Source organism: Mastomys coucha, unplaced genomic scaffold (assembly GCF_008632895.1).
Source record: "Mastomys coucha isolate ucsf_1 unplaced genomic scaffold, UCSF_Mcou_1 pScaffold20, whole genome shotgun sequence".
Taxonomy (NCBI): domain Eukaryota; kingdom Metazoa; phylum Chordata; class Mammalia; order Rodentia; family Muridae; genus Mastomys; species Mastomys coucha.
Window position 1 is genome coordinate 88,706,953 of NW_022196903.1, and position 17,694 is coordinate 88,724,646.

The window sequence follows — 17,694 nt, forward strand, 5'->3', positions numbered from 1 at the left end:
TATATATATATATATATATATATATATAGACACACACGTGTGTGTGTGTATGTGCACAGAGGTACACTTGGGCACACATATGCACTCACACACATACACACAAACACATGTAAACACATACACACACATATGTTGAGTTAACTCAGAGAACTAATTGGAGAATTTCATGGAGGAAAAGAAAAAGCACCTACAGTAGTCAGTGACTCCCCAACAGGGTCTAGGAGTCTCTGGTTTGGTCACACTGACTCTTGAGATAAATCAGAACTGCTTTGGACTGTGTCACAGGCGACAGCTCTCTAGAACTTTCGGTGAAGCTGAATATTTCCACTGTTCCTTCCAAGGATGGTTCATTTATTTTTCTGGCTCCTCAGATTGTCAGACCAAAGGACCCCAACATTTGCTGTGCACATGGATGCTTGTACCTCCTTCATAGAAATTTCCACTGAAGGGAGCTAAAAATAACCAAATGAAAGGAAAGTGGTGGGCTCTATCTTTGGAACTAGTAACATCATTTCCTACATTTGCCGGATGAGGCCACTGAGATACAGCGAACTGAATGGTTTCTCTCCTAGGATACAGGTTCATAAATGATAAACCCTTCATTTCTTTAATGCTCTGGCACAAAAATCAGTGCCAATCTATAATGACTATTTCACTCTAGTCACTGTTCTGTCTTGAGGATTCATTATACTAAGTTTCAAAACGTGTGGTAGTTTAGGAATAAAATAGGCTTATAATTTCATTTCTGAAATTTCTCCCTTCCCCCTCTCTTTCTGTCACACACACACACACACACACACACACACACACACACACACACACATGTTGTTCCTCAGTATCATAGGGGTTAGTTTTAGCACCTCTACAGATGGCAAATCCATGGATGACTAAGCATCTTTCATAAAATGGCACAGTGTTTGTAATAACCTATGAACATCACCTCACCATCTTTAAATTATCTTCAGATAATCTATACATAAGTACCATTAAATTGTATTTTTTTAGAGAATAATAATAAGACTCTGTACACATTAAGTACAGATACAGTTGTGTGTGGCGTGTGTGTGTATGTGGGTGGATGCATGTGGGCAGATTCAGATGTGTGTGTGCCCAAGAACAACTCTGGGAAGCACATCGCTCTACCTTTAGCCCACTGACCCAAAGCCTGCCAAGGAGGCTAGGCTGGCTTGCTAGTGCACCTCAAGGACGCAGTTTTCTCTGTTTACCTATCACTGTGCTTGTAAGTATGCACCACCACAGCTCGACTTCCTATCTAGGAGGATTCTGGTGCTCATTAGACAAGCACTCTACTGGTACAGTTATGTCCCCTGCCCCAGACACCATTTTCCCCAAAATTCTTCTATTCTTTAAAAAAGAATATTTTGAATTGGATTCCATCGCTTTCTCTTCCCTCCCTTTATCTCCTCCCGGATAGACCCCTTCCCTGAGCTCCTTCCATGAGCTCTACCACTCTCAAGCTGACATTCTACCTGTGGTTGGAGGAAATCCCCGATTCACAGCTCACAGGTCTGAGGGTCAGGAGTGGATGTAAATACCACTAAAATACAAAATAATGATTAACCAGAGTCATAATCACAAACATATTTGGCAATATAACAAACATCATGTCACACACAGTTACGAGGTACTAGCAGTGGTGATGAGTCATGTGATGTAATAGAGCTAGGCTCTTGGAGTGAATATAAATGTTTATGACTTCATGGAGGCATGACTCAGCAACATCTATCTGTGGTAAAGAGGCCTGTGTGGTATGATCTGAGGGTTTCAGGGGTGGGTTAGTCCAGAGCAACTCTTACTCAGGAATGTTCACTGCAGGAATGTTTGAATTAAGAGAATTCAGAAGTGACAAAATTTCTGGTAAAAGGTCACAGTGTATATTTGTATATTGAAAAACTATGGGACAATATATGTGAACACTACACACATGTATGAACATGCAATATACACATGGACATACACATGTACATACATATATGCACACAGAAGTACACTCAAGCACACACATGCACTTATGCACATACACACAGACACATGTAAGCACACAACACATACCTGCTCACACACCATGCAAGTATACACATACACAAACACAGACATGTGAGTATATGAATCCTTCCACATACATACATAGACAAGTATGCCCACATAGACACACACATGCATGAATGCTTCTTGACTTTATATCCCAGTAAACTCATCTTGAGTTAAAAACTTCTAAGCCAAAAAATGCACTTAAGCTACCAAACTTCATAGTTTAGCCTAGCCTACCTTAAATGGGCCCAAAACATGTGTTAGCCTACAGTTGTGCAAACTCATCTAGCATAAAGCCCATTTTACAGTCAAGTTCAACAATAAAAGAATATTACTGTAAAATAAATGGTGTGCTATTTATATGAAGTTTGGAAAATATGGCAAACAATGCTCAATATGGCAAACAAGCATTCGAGTATAAGCCATAAAAATAGAACTAGGCTTAGCAGTGCCAAGCCTCAAATTGGGAGAGAGGCTTTGCAAGTAGAGGTAGGGAAGGAATGAACTACAGGGATTCATAAAGAAAACAGCAGTGTTGCTGGTAGGAAGCTTAAGCTCATCAGGACAGCAGCATTACTACATTTTCTTTCTGTCATTTAGGTTGTCCAAAATACTGATTAAATTAAAAACAAGGATTTTCCCCTTTAGCACCACCTGGCTCTGCCCTAGCTCCCTCTTCCCACTGTTCAGTGACCATCAAACAGATGGTCACACACACATGGGTCTGCACACCCCCATCCATCCTTCCCATAGGCCCCTGCATGACTTCAGCAGTCTCTCTGCACAGCTTCTAGGTCCCTGTTCCAGTCTAGAACTTCATTAGCATCACTAACTCGCAGGCTGCATCCTGGATCTTGTCCAGAATGTCTTTGCCCAGTATACAGATACTCTCTTCTTCATGCACTCGTGGGCCTCCTCTTCCCTTTGACCTCCTATGGGCTCCAAGGGCTCATCTCGTTTTCTTTCTACAATCCTAACTTGAGTTATTTTCTTCTTTCTTGGCTAACCTGAATCTATCACCAATATCTTGGAGCCTTGGTGCTATCTATCTGTCTTGCCTAACCCCAGCCATCATCCTGTCTAATCCTGGCCTAGCTGGAATGATGCTCCTAGAATGCCACAGAGCAGCCCTTACCCCATCATCTCAAACCCATAGATTCCATAGCAACCAGGCTCTGGGTCCTGATGCTGACCTTTTGACTCGCTCCCAATTGAAGTCATTCTCAGCCTCCATAGCATCCTGCTCCTTTCTCTGAAGTAGTGAGTTAACTGCTTTAAAGAGCTGAGGCTCTAAGGAGGTGGTTTAGAGGAAACCCCACAAGGAGCCACCTTTGGCAGGCTCCAAATCCCTTCCCTTACATTAATGTGAAAAGATCTTCGTTAGTCATCTTAAATATTGGTTTTTCAAGGAAGCTCTTATTTCATCTTTTAATAAAAGGTATTCGTCTTACTCTGTTTCCTATTTCTCTAGCAGAATGCCTAAGCCTAGATTTTTTTTATAACAAAAAGATGTTTGTGTAGCTTATGTTTTTGTTTTTGTTTTTTTGTTTTTTTGGATGCTGAAAGTGCAGATTGGGTGGTTCCACCTGTCTGCCCCGTGCTGGGGGATTTCCAGCTGCATCACAACATGGAGGGTGATTCAAGGACGAGGCTTATGTGAGAAAGAATGAAGGAGAGCTGTTCTGGGGCCTGGCTTACTCTTTTACATCAACCCAGTTTTGTAGGTACCAATGAAGTCCCAAGAGATCTAATCTAGTGCTATGAGACTGCAGTTAATCCCTTCTAAGAATGCCGCCCCATGGCCCGACTCTCTCCCTTGAGGACTTCCCCACATCGTCAGTACTGTTCTATTAGAGAATGAAGCTACCTCATGAGTTGTAGTGGGAACAAACCTCACTTGAAGCCTTACAGAGTGTGGGTGGAGGCCCTGCTCTTAAAACCCCCTACCACGGGAGTTGTGGGACAAAGCTTGTTTTCTGTCCCATGTCCTGTGCTGTACTACCCACCTGTATTCCCACAATGGTTCCCCCATCGAATGTCTGTGCCTGCTTCCCATGTCTACACACTGGGCCACCTGAACATTTCCCTACCCCTTTGTCTGTTCATTTTCAAATATCTTCTCCCCGGCAGCAGCCCTCTGCCATCTAGAGAGAGCTTGCTTCCTCTCCCACTTAGAAGCTCTTTCTCCAACCAGTGGACTGCCACCCTTTTGAAGGAAGGCACTCTCCTGATTCTGTTTAAGACAGAGTGGTAGGGCCCAGGCATGCTATTAACTCCTGTTGCATTCTCAGAGGGGGACTGTCTTAGTTTGGGTTTTACTGCTGTGAAGAGACACCATGACCAAGGCAATACTTACGAAGGACAACATTTAATTGGGGCTGGCTTACAGAGTTTCAGTCTATTATCATCATGGCAGGAAGCACAGTAGCATCCAAGCAGACATGGTGCAGGAGGAGCTGAGAATTCTACATCTTTATCTAAAGGAAGCCAGGAGCAGACTGTCCTCAGGCAGCTAGGAGGAGGGTTTCAAAGCCCACCCTCACAATGGCACCTTTCCTCCAACAAGGCCACACCTCCTAATAGTGCCACTTCCTGGGCCAACCATATTCAAACCACCCCAGGGAACCTTCACCTACAGCTGCCTCCCAGTGCAGAAGTGATTGAAGGAGAAAGAGCATACTTGCTGTGCATCTGTGATTTTGATGAAGGGCCACCCTTCGAGCCAGATGCTGTTCCTGGGCCTTACCTCATGGAAACGACCTCACAGAAGTTCTCACACTACCCTGGGGTCAGTGTACCCTTGGTATACTTGCTCCATATACATGGAAGGCAATTGGGAAATATTAATGGAAAGCATCAAGTCTCTGGAAGGTTGAAAAATATAACCTTACAAAATACAATTTGCAGTATCTAAATCAGCATGAAGAGGACGACGGGGGAGATGGCTCACTCAGTAAGGTAGAAGCATAGAGACCTGAGTTCGATTCCCTAGACCCACATAAACCGATGGTGTGGCAATGTACTTCTGTAATCATAGTGCTGGAGAGGCATAGACAAATGGCTCAGACTAGCCTCGGGTCCCAGAGAGAGGCCTTGTCTCAAAAGGCATGGGGGATGTCGCCAACATCCTAGATTGAATGCTGGCTTTCCATATGCATAAAACAAGAAGAAAAAAAATTAGCCAAAGCTTTGTTATTTCCTCCTTCCTCAAGATCTGTTACCTACACAGCAAACAGAGCCTTGTCTTTAGCAGAGTGCTGAGTGAGAACTTCGCACGTAGAGAGCCTGCACAGGAACAGTAGCTGTGGTAGGAAAACTGATTCTAGGATTAATGAGTGAATTACTAAAGCTTTACACAACTCTGGAAGCCTCAGTCCACTGTGGAATGAATAACAAGACTTGCAGGACATGGGAAAGCCAAAAGTTGTGACAGTGTGACACTACCGCAGGACACAGAACAGTAGTTATTTCAGTTCCATGAGATAAATTAGATGTAATCTACAATTAAGGAAGCCAAGCCCTGGAAGAGAACAATATCAGTCCTGCTTGTGTGTGTGTGAGTCATAAGCCTGTGCTTCCCCTGGCAAGTGTTACGGTCCTTTTTCTCCCTGGGCAGCCTTGTCTTCCAGGCTCAGAGTGAAACACGAGGAGAGAGCAAATAAGTGGCGTGGGTGTTTCTGTTGCTCTGTATCAACAAGACTGAGTCCTTTAGAGGAGGTACAGAAGCAGGGGCTGGCTTGGAGCCCCAACAAGGGTCATGTACCTGGAGAAGCAATGGGGAAAGGTGGTGGGTGGAGATCCGTGAGTAGGGCCTTGGGTCAGCCAGGCATGGAAACAAACTGTGGTGGAGAGTGTGGCTGGAGGGTGGACGTCTGTGCCCCTTTCTCACACTGCTTTATACGATCTTCTCAGAAATACTCCAAGAGAGATTCTACATGTGGAGATATTGACCCCCAGAGAAGTGAAATAACCCAACTAAAATTCTGGTTAAGATTTTATTGTATTTTATTTGTGTTTGTTTGAGACAAGAGTCTTCACATGTAGCCCTGGTTGCCCTGGTACTTGCAATGTAGCCCAGGCAGGCTTTGAGCTCACAGTGATCCTACTGCCTCAACTATCCAAGTGTCAAACTTGCAAGGGTAAGCCTGGCTCACAATTTGGATTATAATCTAGCTCCGCATACTTGGAAACTTTGTGTTCATAGGCAATGCTACGTCCTCCCCAGCTTCTAAGTGACAAGACTAGGAGACAAGGTAGGCCTGGACAGCAGGCACATGTCACTTTGTTTATTTTTGAGATAGGCTCTAATGTAGCCCAAGCTGGCCTCACACTTACAACATAGATAAGGATGGTTATAAACTTCTGATCCTTCTGCCTTTGGTACCTGAGTGCCAGGGCTACAAATACACCCTACCATGTTGGATTTTGAGGGTGCTGGGATTGAACACAGGGCTTTGTGTGTGCCAGGCAAACACTCTACCAATTGAACTCTGTCCCTAGCACTGTGGGGAAACTTTCTTATAGGTTGACAACAATGGGCTAGCCCACTTCTGACCAGTCCAGGGTGTACAATAAAGGAGCAACGAGACAGCTCCCCTCTTAAGAGCTGCTCCAAGGTGTACAATAACAGCTGTCAGAGCTCCAAAGAAAATATGTTCCCCCCCTTTTTAAAATTTGAGCAAACAATGAAAAACATAAGCTTGTGGTGGAGATGATGGGAAAAGAAGGAAAGATCCATGAACAAAACCAGTCAAATAATGTTAATCACTGAACGGTTCTAATGAATTTACTGAATGCTTCCTACTGCTGATGGTTGGTTTTCCTTGTAGTGACTTTTGACACAAGCAAGGCTGGGTTGGGTTCTTTAACAATGGTTAATTATCTTCCTGAGCAAGTAGTGGTTTTCCATTAAAGAAAACTCATAAAGAGAACTCAGGAGATGGCAGCCTATGTGCTCCCCACACACAGAGCAATAGGACAGGTGCCTTTTCCACCTTCAGGCCTTTGCTCAAAGCAAGGCCCAGCCTCTATCTACGCTGGCCAGGTAAACAGGCCCACCTATGGAACCAGAACCTGCATTTTAAACAGGATCCATGGGGGAGTTCTACATGGGTTAAAGCCACAAGTATCTTGTGCAACTTGGTGAAATGTGTTCATCTGTCAGAGCCCATTTCGGTACCAGCAATAGCCATGCCCACTGAATTACTCATGCACTCCTGTCTTCCATTTTCCTGGAACTCGGATGTGGCTGGCAGTCTGTCACTAGTCACACACATACATAGAACTCTTTGTACCTCACGTCAGTCAGTGGTGTCACTTCAACAAGAGGCTCTAGAAAGCCCGGCGTGACTTAGCTCAGTTGTGATTACTCCATGAGAGTCTTTCCTGGCCAATGGTCTGTACATATTTCCTTGTACAGTGAGCTCATTAAACCAGAAGTCTGTGGGCTGTCTGTTCTCACAGGTTCTGAGTCCATGTTTAGTTGCGCCCAATTTGCAATTTTGGAAAGGAATGCTGAGCATTTCTGGTGTGAATAGAATATTCTGTCTTAATGAAAACAGAAGTAGAGCTACTGTAGATGGGTGGTGGTCAATAGAATGGGAGTAAATGACCGGAAAGGAGAGTTGGGGAGGAGAACCAACAAAATATACAAAAATGTGGTAATGAAACCCTTTACTTTGAATGCTAATTAGAAAAAAAAAAAAACACTTACAAATGGAAGAGTAAAACTAAGCTCTGGAAACATTTTGTGGTACCTGGAATGCTGAGCTCCTGATCTAGGGGACTATTAGTAGGGTCCTGATTATTGTCCTGGTCTCTGGCCACCAGGTACCATGGATACCTTAATCTTTCAGCAAGGAGTACCAGATGTACCTGGATCATACGTCACTATGGATGAAAGACAAAGAGAGATGTGCTTCCTTTCCCATGACAGTAGTGAGTTATTCAGGACTGACAGGCACCTCTAGTGCTGTGTGAGCCTGTTCCAGGGCCCACTCTAATATTCTGGAAACACAGAGCAGATGTCATGTCCACAGGTCTCTGTGAACGCTGTAGTGATAAGGGAGTATGCTGATGGTCTCAGGACACACAGCCAAGCTGGGAGGTAAGAGATGCCTTGTAAAGGATGGGGAATTGGAGCCTGAGGCCTCTTGTAGCTCACTGGGGTCACTAGTTAGGGAGGTGCTGAGTCAGGGATCCCGGCACAGTTAAAACTGCCCGACCCAGAAGTGGTCTCTGCTCACCATCTGTCAAGTGGTTTGTTGGCTTGTCTGTTTGCTTATTGTTCAGCTATTCTGCTTCCCCACAAAATTGGCCCAGGATGAAGAGGCACAAACCTCCCTCATGGCAACCTGCAGATTTTCATTCTGACTACAATGTTAGCAGCACTGGTCAAACACAGGTATTTTAATTAAAAGTATGCCAAGTAAAAAATTCAATTTCTTGGCCTTGCTTTTAGCCGCACCTCAAGTGTTTAATAGCTTCCTGTGGGTAGTGGCTCCTGAACTGGACAACATGACTATCCACCATCACAGAAAGTCCTACTGGGTAACATTGCCCTATAGCATGGCTCCTAACTTGACAAGAAAGAATAAATTTCCGCATGTTTAAGTCTTTGCTGCTTATAGTTGGATCAAACACACAGCATAAAATTATTTTAAAGTGAACACATATCAATTTTACAATATAAAACTAAAGTTTTATGTATACACAAATGGCCATCAAACATGGATTAAAACAGACAAGAAAGATTCACTATAAATAATCTAGTTTGGTTATTTTTTAAAAGGGAGCAAAATACAGTGTCGAAAATAGAAATTTTTAAACCCTGACTATATAACAGATCAGGAAAATTATAAACATTTAGATTTATTCCTTTGCTCAAAAGCAGAGGACTAGGTATTGAAAGTTTACATAACCTTCACATTGAATTGACACAGACGGCACATCAGGTAGGCCCACACATTTCTATGGCCTTGTTGTCTATATATTCTGCTATCAGAAATGCTGGGAGCCATAGTTAACATTTGCTGGAGACACTTTAATAAGGATAAGATATGGTCTGCTGCTCCCTAGTCATTTCTCATATTCTGCTGTTTGCATTTGGAAAATATACAATACCATTGCATCTTAAATACACTGTTATATTGTACAGTCTTTGAACCTGCAGCTAAATTATGATACCATTGTGTATTTTTAAAGATTAAATATTTCTCATAGTTTTGCACTACAGCAAGCAAACCAAAGGCTTTTATTGTTGTAGGTCACATGCTCTGCCAGTTTCAACAAGGCTGTTTATTCTTCGTCTATGTGTGTGGGATTCAAGGGAATCATTTTCTTTCTTCCATGAAGGTGACACCCAGGTAATTTTGGCAAAGGACTGTCAACCCCTGTGCTCATCTGTCTTAAAAATTTCAGCTCATAAAGCCCACTCGACAGGTTGAGGGGCAGGCAACTAAACACGGGGCAAGTCAACCAAAGTGCCACCGTAGATGCTTCAGGCAAAGAGTAAACTCTTACACTTTCTGTCAGACCTTCATTACCTTCCTCATCCCCCTGTGTGTGTGTGTGTGTGTGTGTGTGTGTGTGTGTGTGTGTATTTGTGTATGCATACCTGTGCATATGCACATGTATATGTGTGTGTTTAATTTTTTGAGCCATGGAGATTTGACATACATGCTGCTTTTATTCATTTCTAGTTTTTAGTTCTGTTGCAAGGCAGAGAGGAGCCTTGAGGTGAAAGACAAGACACAGCATGTATGTTCTTGGTGGGTGGCTGGAGATGTTGTAGAACCCTTCACTAGTAAGGGGGTGTTGTTTCAGGAGTTGGGTTCACAGGATCACCCCTTCATTTCATCTTTGCTTGAGACACAAAGGAAAGAGAGCAAGGAAGGAGGTAGGCTGAGGGTCCAATGTGGAGTGAAGATTCCACCAGGCTGGGTCCTTAACTCTAATTCAGCATTCCAAGTGGCCTGCATCTGTGTGTCCATCAACAAGAATGTTCAAACTCAGGCCACTGCCCCAGTCATCACAATGCTAAGTCTGATATGCTAGAAATCATAAAAGCCATCCCCATTTCAGTGGAAGCCTCAAAGCTGCTCAAGGCAGCTGACATCTCTAGCTCACAGCAACCATGAACGCTCTCTTGTCTGGATGTGCCCTTGTCTCTGGAGTACAACTTCATTCAGTTGCTTCACAGGGCCGCGCACGTCATGTAAACTCCCTCAGGCATGGCTCCTTCCTGACTGGTAATATTTACGTTCTAGACCTGTTACGTTTTCCCTTGAAGGTCTTGGTCTTTTCTAATACAGAGACTCAGATTCTTCAGGCTGTCTTTTGGCGCTACTTCCACTCTTGTCAGCATCAACATCACTGAGGGTCCTAGATGATGAGCAAGTCAACCCAGAAAGCCCCAGAGGGACAATGGGATGGAGAAAAGTCTGAGAAACTTGCAAGTTGTGTTTTGACTTTGATGAGACCTCACGACATCCTTTTCACTCATCCCTGGGACTCTTCCCCTGAGGTGACTTGAAATGTTGGTTCTTCCAAGTGCTCGTCTGAGTCTCTCATCTTCTTCCTCAAAGCCTCTGCCATGTGACCTCGCACTAGTCACTCCTTTTCAGAGAGCCTTGAGTCCATCTTCCATAGATGAGGCATCCGTTCTGGAAGGTTCCACCAGAGGCCCTCCTTTTCTGAAGTTTTCATTACAGAGGAAGTACTCCTTCTCTCTGTGTATGCGTGCCCACATGAGGGTTAGTGTGCAAAGTGCACATGTGAAGGCTAGAGGTCATCACCGAGCGCCTTCCTTAATCATCCATACTGTTTCCGGAAACAGGGTCTCACAATAATCCTGGAGCTTGCTGATTCAGTTTGACTGGCCAGAAAACCTCAGGGATCCTCCTGTCTCTGCTTCCTCAGTGCTAAAATTACAGGCACATGCTGCTGTGCCCGAGGAATCAAACTCATGTCTTTAAGCATGTACAGGAAGCACGTCCCTGAGCATGCCATCCCCCAGCCCCTGAAGCATTTTCTTGAACCCCCAACCCAGACCTTACCTATGTTGTAAGATATTAAAGAAACACACTCCCCAAAGCAAGGTCCATCCACTTCTTTGGTGCTTGCTCTGTGGTTCTGCTGACAGTGTGGACTTCTGATGCACACACATGTACCCCGAGCTATTGTGTAATGTTTTTGAAAACTCTGAAAAACACAGACATCATTTCTGGACTTTGCAACTCCACTCAGATATCTGTCGGGCTTGTCCAGACAAGGTGGGTGAGCGAGTTCTTTAGAAGCAGCTAGCTCTGCTATGCAAATCAAAATATGAATTCACACTGTACTTCCTGCTTGGCACTTGTGTTTTCCTGACAGCCTCAGTTACTAAAGACCATAGATAGACTTCACCTCCTTTTTTTTTAAAAAAAATATTTATTTATTTTATGTATTATAAGTACACCATAGCTCTGTCTTCAGACACACCAGAAGAGGTCATTGGATCCCAGATGGTTGTGAGATGGTTGTGAGTTACCACTTACCCACTGAGCCATCTCTCCAGCCCTAGATCCCACCTTTTAACAGGGGTGCAGCATCTCTGAAATTGTAATGGTGATAATAAGAGCGATTACAGGAAGAGGTATAAAGTAGAGTGCCTTCCAAGTCTTCTTATTTTATCCTCATGGAACTCCATGAAACAAGCAGTCAATAGTGGTCCTATTTTACTAATGAGAAATCTCAGAGATAATACAAAATCCAATGTCTTATTTCACCGGTTGCCTGGCAGTTAGATTGTTTCCAGTCCATTGCTATGACAAAGATGCAACTGAATCTTTTGGCCCAGGTGCAGATGGGCTGGGAAGAGATGGGTAGAGCAAAGATATGGGGCGTGCATTGTACCATTTTACCAACAGACACTGGGACAAGGAAGCTATTATGTTGTACAATTAATAGAGGCTAATAAAAGTAATTGGGTCAGAGCCATCAAGACGGTTCAGCTAATACATGCTTTTGCTGCTCAATTCTGACAACTTGAATTTGATCCCTATAATCTTCATAAAGGTGGGAGGTGAGAGCTGACTTCATAGGGCTGTCCCCTGACCATCATATATAAGCTACGGCATGTCTGTGCCTCCCACCATACACATACACGCACCACACACATACTCATACACTCATAACTAATGAGTAAAATCTAAAGTAAGAGACACTGTGAACCCTGAGCAGGATGGAGAGGAATGCTGGGTGGTAGGATTGCCAGAGAGGGGATGGGTGGAGGCATCCATCCAAGATGTAGACCATCTACTTCTCAGTTATGCATAATCTCAGAACAAGAACATTTAAAGGGTATCTCCCACCCTCTGTCACATACCCCCAGGGCATCTTCTGGCTCTCACCTCTTCTCTCCAGCTGTAGGACCCTCCACCACCCTAGACCATCTGGGCTCCAGCTGCACTAGCTTTGTTAGGCTTAGGCAACACATCAAGCCCTCCAATATTTACTTTATCCCAAGTACATTAAGGGAGGCAGACAGGCTCCATACATATGCACCATTTACACAGACGTCAGACATGGACGTGGGTTCATTTTTCATTCTTTAATCCACAGGTATGAATTAAACCATAACCTGCCTCTCTGACATGGCGGCATCAGTATTTTCTCAAACTGGAACGTGGTCTCCCTGTTCTTACCCAGTGTTTAAATATAAACACACTGCATGGCATTTGTTTTATGTCAGAGGAATGTGATGTGTTTTTCTTAACACATGACTCAGTTCAAATATGGAGTAAAACTTTAATATTCCAGAGGTGTTTGCAATGGGAAGGAATATGCTTGCCGCCTTCCTCAGGGAGCAGGCTTATCACTTGAGGCAAATTTCTAGAATCTGAGATGCTCCTAGTTTCTCAGATCATTGAGATCCTTGAGTCCAAATGTGTGCTATATCGGCCACACCTCCTAACAGTGCCATTCCCTATAGGCCTATGGGGGCTATTTTATTCAAATCACTACACAGGATAACACTGGTTTCTCAGTAAGACATCTTAAGATAATAGTCAAACTAATAAGCAGGTTTTAGTTAATGTTTCTATTGCTATGAAGAGATTCCATGATCACTTGAACCTTTATTATCAAAAGCATTTAATTGGGGCTGGATTACAGGTCAGAGGTTTAGTCCACCATTATTATGGTGGGAAGCATGGCAGCATGCAGGCAGACATCGTGCTGGGGAGGGAGCTGAGAATTCTACATCCAGATCGGCAAGCTACAGAAACCGGAGTGAGATGCTGGGCCTATCTTGAGCATCTAAGAACTCAAAGCCCCACTCCCCCCACTCCCAGTGATACACTTCCTCCAACAAAGCCATACCTACTCCAACAAGGCCACACCTCCTAACAGTGCCATTCCCTATAGGCCTATGGGGGCTATTTTATTCAAATCACTACACAGGATAACACTGGATTCTCAGTAAGACATCTTAAGATAATAGCCAAACTAATAAGCAGAATGCATACAAGTCAAAACACTAATAGTTCTGTGCATAATATGTCAATGAGGATCTGACTTCAGATTCCCATTACCCACATAAAACACTACTGTGTCAGTGCATATATGTAGTCCAAACATGGGAGAGGTTGAATCAAGTGGATCCCTGGTGCTTGCTTCCCAACCTGTCCAGAAGAATCGGTGAGTTCCAAGTTCAGTAAGATGCCTTGTATCAAAATAATAAAGTGGACTATGATTGAAAAATGCTGACATCCAACTTCTGACCTGTACACACATACCACATACTCATGCGCCTGCAACTCATACACACACATGAACACACACACCCATGAACATATATGCAAACATGCATGTGGAAGGCAGAGAACAGCTTGGTGTCATTCTTCATGTGCTGTCCACCTGTTTGTTGCTGAGCCAGGATTTCTCATCTGCAGAATCTTAGTAGCTAGCAGGCTGGACAGGATAGACAGAGGAATCTGTCTGTCTCTGCTTCATCAGAGCTGGGATTACAAGAATGTATTTTCATGCCTGAGTTTTTAAAATGTGGGTTCTTTTAGTCAAACTTGGCTGTCCATGATTGTTTCGTAAGCACATCATGGACCAGGCTATCTCCCCGTCTCCATTTTTACTTTCCTCAGCTTTGTAACCTTGGGCAATCTGCTCTATCCCTCTGTTCCTTCTTTCCTTCACCTCGCTTTCTTAGTGCCTCAGTTTGGATATTCACTGTCCTCTGGACCCATGCATTAAAGGCTTGGTCCCAGCTCGGTACTACTGGGAGGTGGTAGAAACCTTTTAAGAGGTAGCCTAGTAAGAGGAACCTAGACCATGACAGTTGTGCCCTTGAGGGACTTGGTGGAGTTCCAGGCCCTTCGCATCTTCTCTTTTCATTCCCAGCCATGAGATGCATGGCTCTGTCATGTGCTTGGGTTTGCCACGCTGAGATCGAAGACCCAGAGCAAGGGGGGGGGGGCAACAGCCATCATCAGAAACCTCAAAGTCTGTAAGGCAAAAGCAACCCTTTATCTTTGTAAGATGATCATTTCAGGACTTTGATACAGTGAGAGAAACTAGCACACCCATGAAGTTAGCACTGGTACAGGCCTGACTGACACAGGTTTCAAAGCATAATGCTACTAACCTGGCAGGAACATGCTGCCATCCACTGACACCTTAACACATCTGTGGATTGCCACCATTTCTTCTGTGATACCCAGGTGGGCATCCTAACTGAAGGAAAAGAAAAATTTTATGGGGTGCAAGGAAGAGGAGGCCTTCTAGAAGCAGGGAGTCTCCTGATGAAGGACTGCTGGTTGCCAACTGCCTCTGTGGGGGTGTTAGCAGCTGCAGAGTCCCTTCTAGGAGAACAGATCTCTCAGAAAAGCAAAGGATATTAACAAAATAACAAGGCCAAAGGCACACATAATTAACGAAAATTCCACATAGGCTGGACTCCAGACTGAGCCAGACACAGTTCCAGTGGCCTCCCAAGTAAACTGCTACCAGAGCAAGCAGTTTTTACGTTGGAGACTTGAGGAAGATTTCAAGTACTATCAGCAACAAGCTACACCCAACGAGCTGTGCTCTCTTATTTCACCTCATGTTTTGGGTTGACCATCTAGAAGGTTCTCTGGTCCTGCCTGGGACCACTCATGCTTCCTTTTCTCATCTGTGTTCCTCCCTCCAGATGGGCCTCTCAGGTCTCCCTTGAACGAGCCCAAGCCCAAGTCCTCCTTCTTACTGTTTATTGTATGGTTTCTTCTTGGTGTACTTGACATTTATATCTTTGCTGTGGGGCTGACCTATGCATCCCTGGCTTCCATCCGCTAAATGTCAGCAGCCCCACCTCCCAGTTGTGATGAGCAGAAATGCCTACAGATGTTGCCGAATGTCCCCCATCGACAGATCATTTCTAGATATGAGACTGTGAAAAATTGTTTTTATTCACAGTCATGACATACCATTATTTTTAAACCACACTCTATTTTTGCATGTGAGTCCGTACATTTACATCAGAGCACACACGTGGAGGTTATAAGGCCGTTTGTGGGACCGAGTTTTCTCCTTCTCCCATATGGGTAGCGAGGGCTCTCGGGCTCCGTAGCAATTGCCTTTACACTGCTGAGCATTGTTTGCAGCTGGACATGTCGTGTTACTATGATAGCCACCATTATGGGTGAAGAGAAGAGGCCCACACTGACTGTGGAATGTTCTCAAGGTCTCGAGCCCAGGAAGCTTTGAATCCGGTTTCTACCAGAGCAGCCTGACTGGAGAACCTTGGACCCTAATGTATGCTCGCTCCTTTTCTGTTTCAAATACTAACTTCGGAGAGAGCAGCCGGCCTCTGGGGATTTCTGACTTCTGACACCTTGCAAATTTTCATACTAACTAGAGATTTTCCAAACTATTTGCCTTTAAGTGTCAGAAGCTATGGCTCTGAGGGAAGGAATTCTTTTGGTGGTGGTTCTGGGGAAGAGGAGCACTCAATGAATTCAGGATGAGAAGAGCTCGGCTCCTGACTCCCGGCCATCTCTTCTTTATTAAGCGTCTTTCTCACCAGGCTATCATGGCTAATTCATTGCTATATTTCATTACTGAAACTAACTGGAAGGTTATAAGTAAGTACTTTCCAGTCTGGGGGTGCAACTCATTTCAAGTTCAATCGTGATGAATGTTTCTGATTTAATGCTGATTGATCTCAGAATGCAGAGGAGTCTTGTGGAGCCTGGCTTGCAGCTTGAGACTCTAGGTAGGCCATTTCCAACAGCCGTGCTGGGGATCTGGGGAGACATTTGTTTGGATTTCCCCCGTTAATGTTTTATCTGCTCAGGGTAAATCACAGAAAATGCACAACAGGCCGAACATTTGCAAGGAGAATCTGCAAAATTAAGTCAAATTTAGAGATAATATGGTTATGGCGATTTATCATGTCTAGCATACTGTCAATGGACAGACAATGCCATTCCTAGTACACCTGCTTGTTTTGAGGGGGAAGGACCCTCATCCAGTCAGTTATCCTAAATTAACATTTTTAGTGTATGTAATTTGTAGTTCCGAATGACCTATAATTATCATTTAGAGAAAACCATATGGCGTACAGTACCAGCTTCACTAACTCATGGGTCTTAACAATGAACTGTGACTTCAAGTGTGTTATACAAACAGGCTATACATTTAGAGACAAGCAAGATGCATTTCAGTCATTTTTATATTAATTCTGAATAAGGAATTCATTGCCTTTCTAAATTATAATAAACTGGAGAGCCATTTCTCACTAACCGAATCAGGGACATTGAAAAATTACTTCTCTGGGAGCTGCTTTCTGCATCCTATTATTGAAAGGTCTCTCTCTGGGCTTATTATCTCGACGTGTACACTAGTAGACAGCTGTACTGCCCAGACAATGGCCTTCCTCTCCCTTAAAGGAGAAGGTGAACTCTGAAAAATGTTAACTGTACAGGTAATTTCATTGCAGGAAGAGTCTGGAGCCTGCGTTGAGAGCTCCCATTAAAGAAGCTCAATTAATACTTAGACCATGGACTTCCAAAGGGACTGGTTTTCTGCCTCAGCGACACACTTCCTGCGGGAGCACAGAACCGTGAGTCATGTTGAGGGCAAGGAGTCATGGAGGTTGTAGCTTGTGGATGCTCACGTGTCGTCAGAATTCTTGGAACTATTCGATTAATCTAAGGTTTAGATGTGGCCTTCCTGCTCCTATTGCTGTGGGAAAACACCACGACTGAAAACACCACACCTGGGGAGGAGAGAGTTTAGTCTCACTTCCACTTCTGAATCACGGTCCATCGCTGAGGGAATGAGGGAAGTCAGGGCAGGAACTCAAACAGGGTAGAGGCCTGGTGGCAGGAACTGAGGCGGAAGCCATGGAAGAATCTGCTTCCTGGACTGAATGGCTTACACGGCTTGCTTACTCTGCTTCCTTATAGCACCTGGGACCACCTGCCCAGGGGTGACACTGCCTACAGTGTACTAGGCCTCCCATATCAATCAAGACAATTACCACAGACTTATGTACAGGTCAGCCCTATGGAGACATTTTCTCAATTAAGATTCTCTCCTCCCAGAAGATCCTAACTTGTATCAAGTTGACATAAGAACTAGCTAGCACTGACAGACACTAATAATCCC

The 17,694-nt window shown here is 44.1% G+C and overlaps 1 long non-coding RNA gene across 1 annotated transcript in view; it reads right to left on the bottom strand.

Moving 5' to 3' along the window:
* The window catches only part of LOC116098262, a 25,846-nt gene extending 24,293 nt beyond the window's left edge, over window positions 1–1,553 (bottom strand). Inside the window, exon 1 of the long non-coding RNA XR_004121760.1 lies at window positions 1,491–1,553. This is a non-coding gene — a long non-coding RNA (uncharacterized LOC116098262). The remainder of the gene's footprint in view (window positions 1–1,490) is intronic.
* Window positions 1,554–17,694: the final 16,141 nt, after the last annotated feature.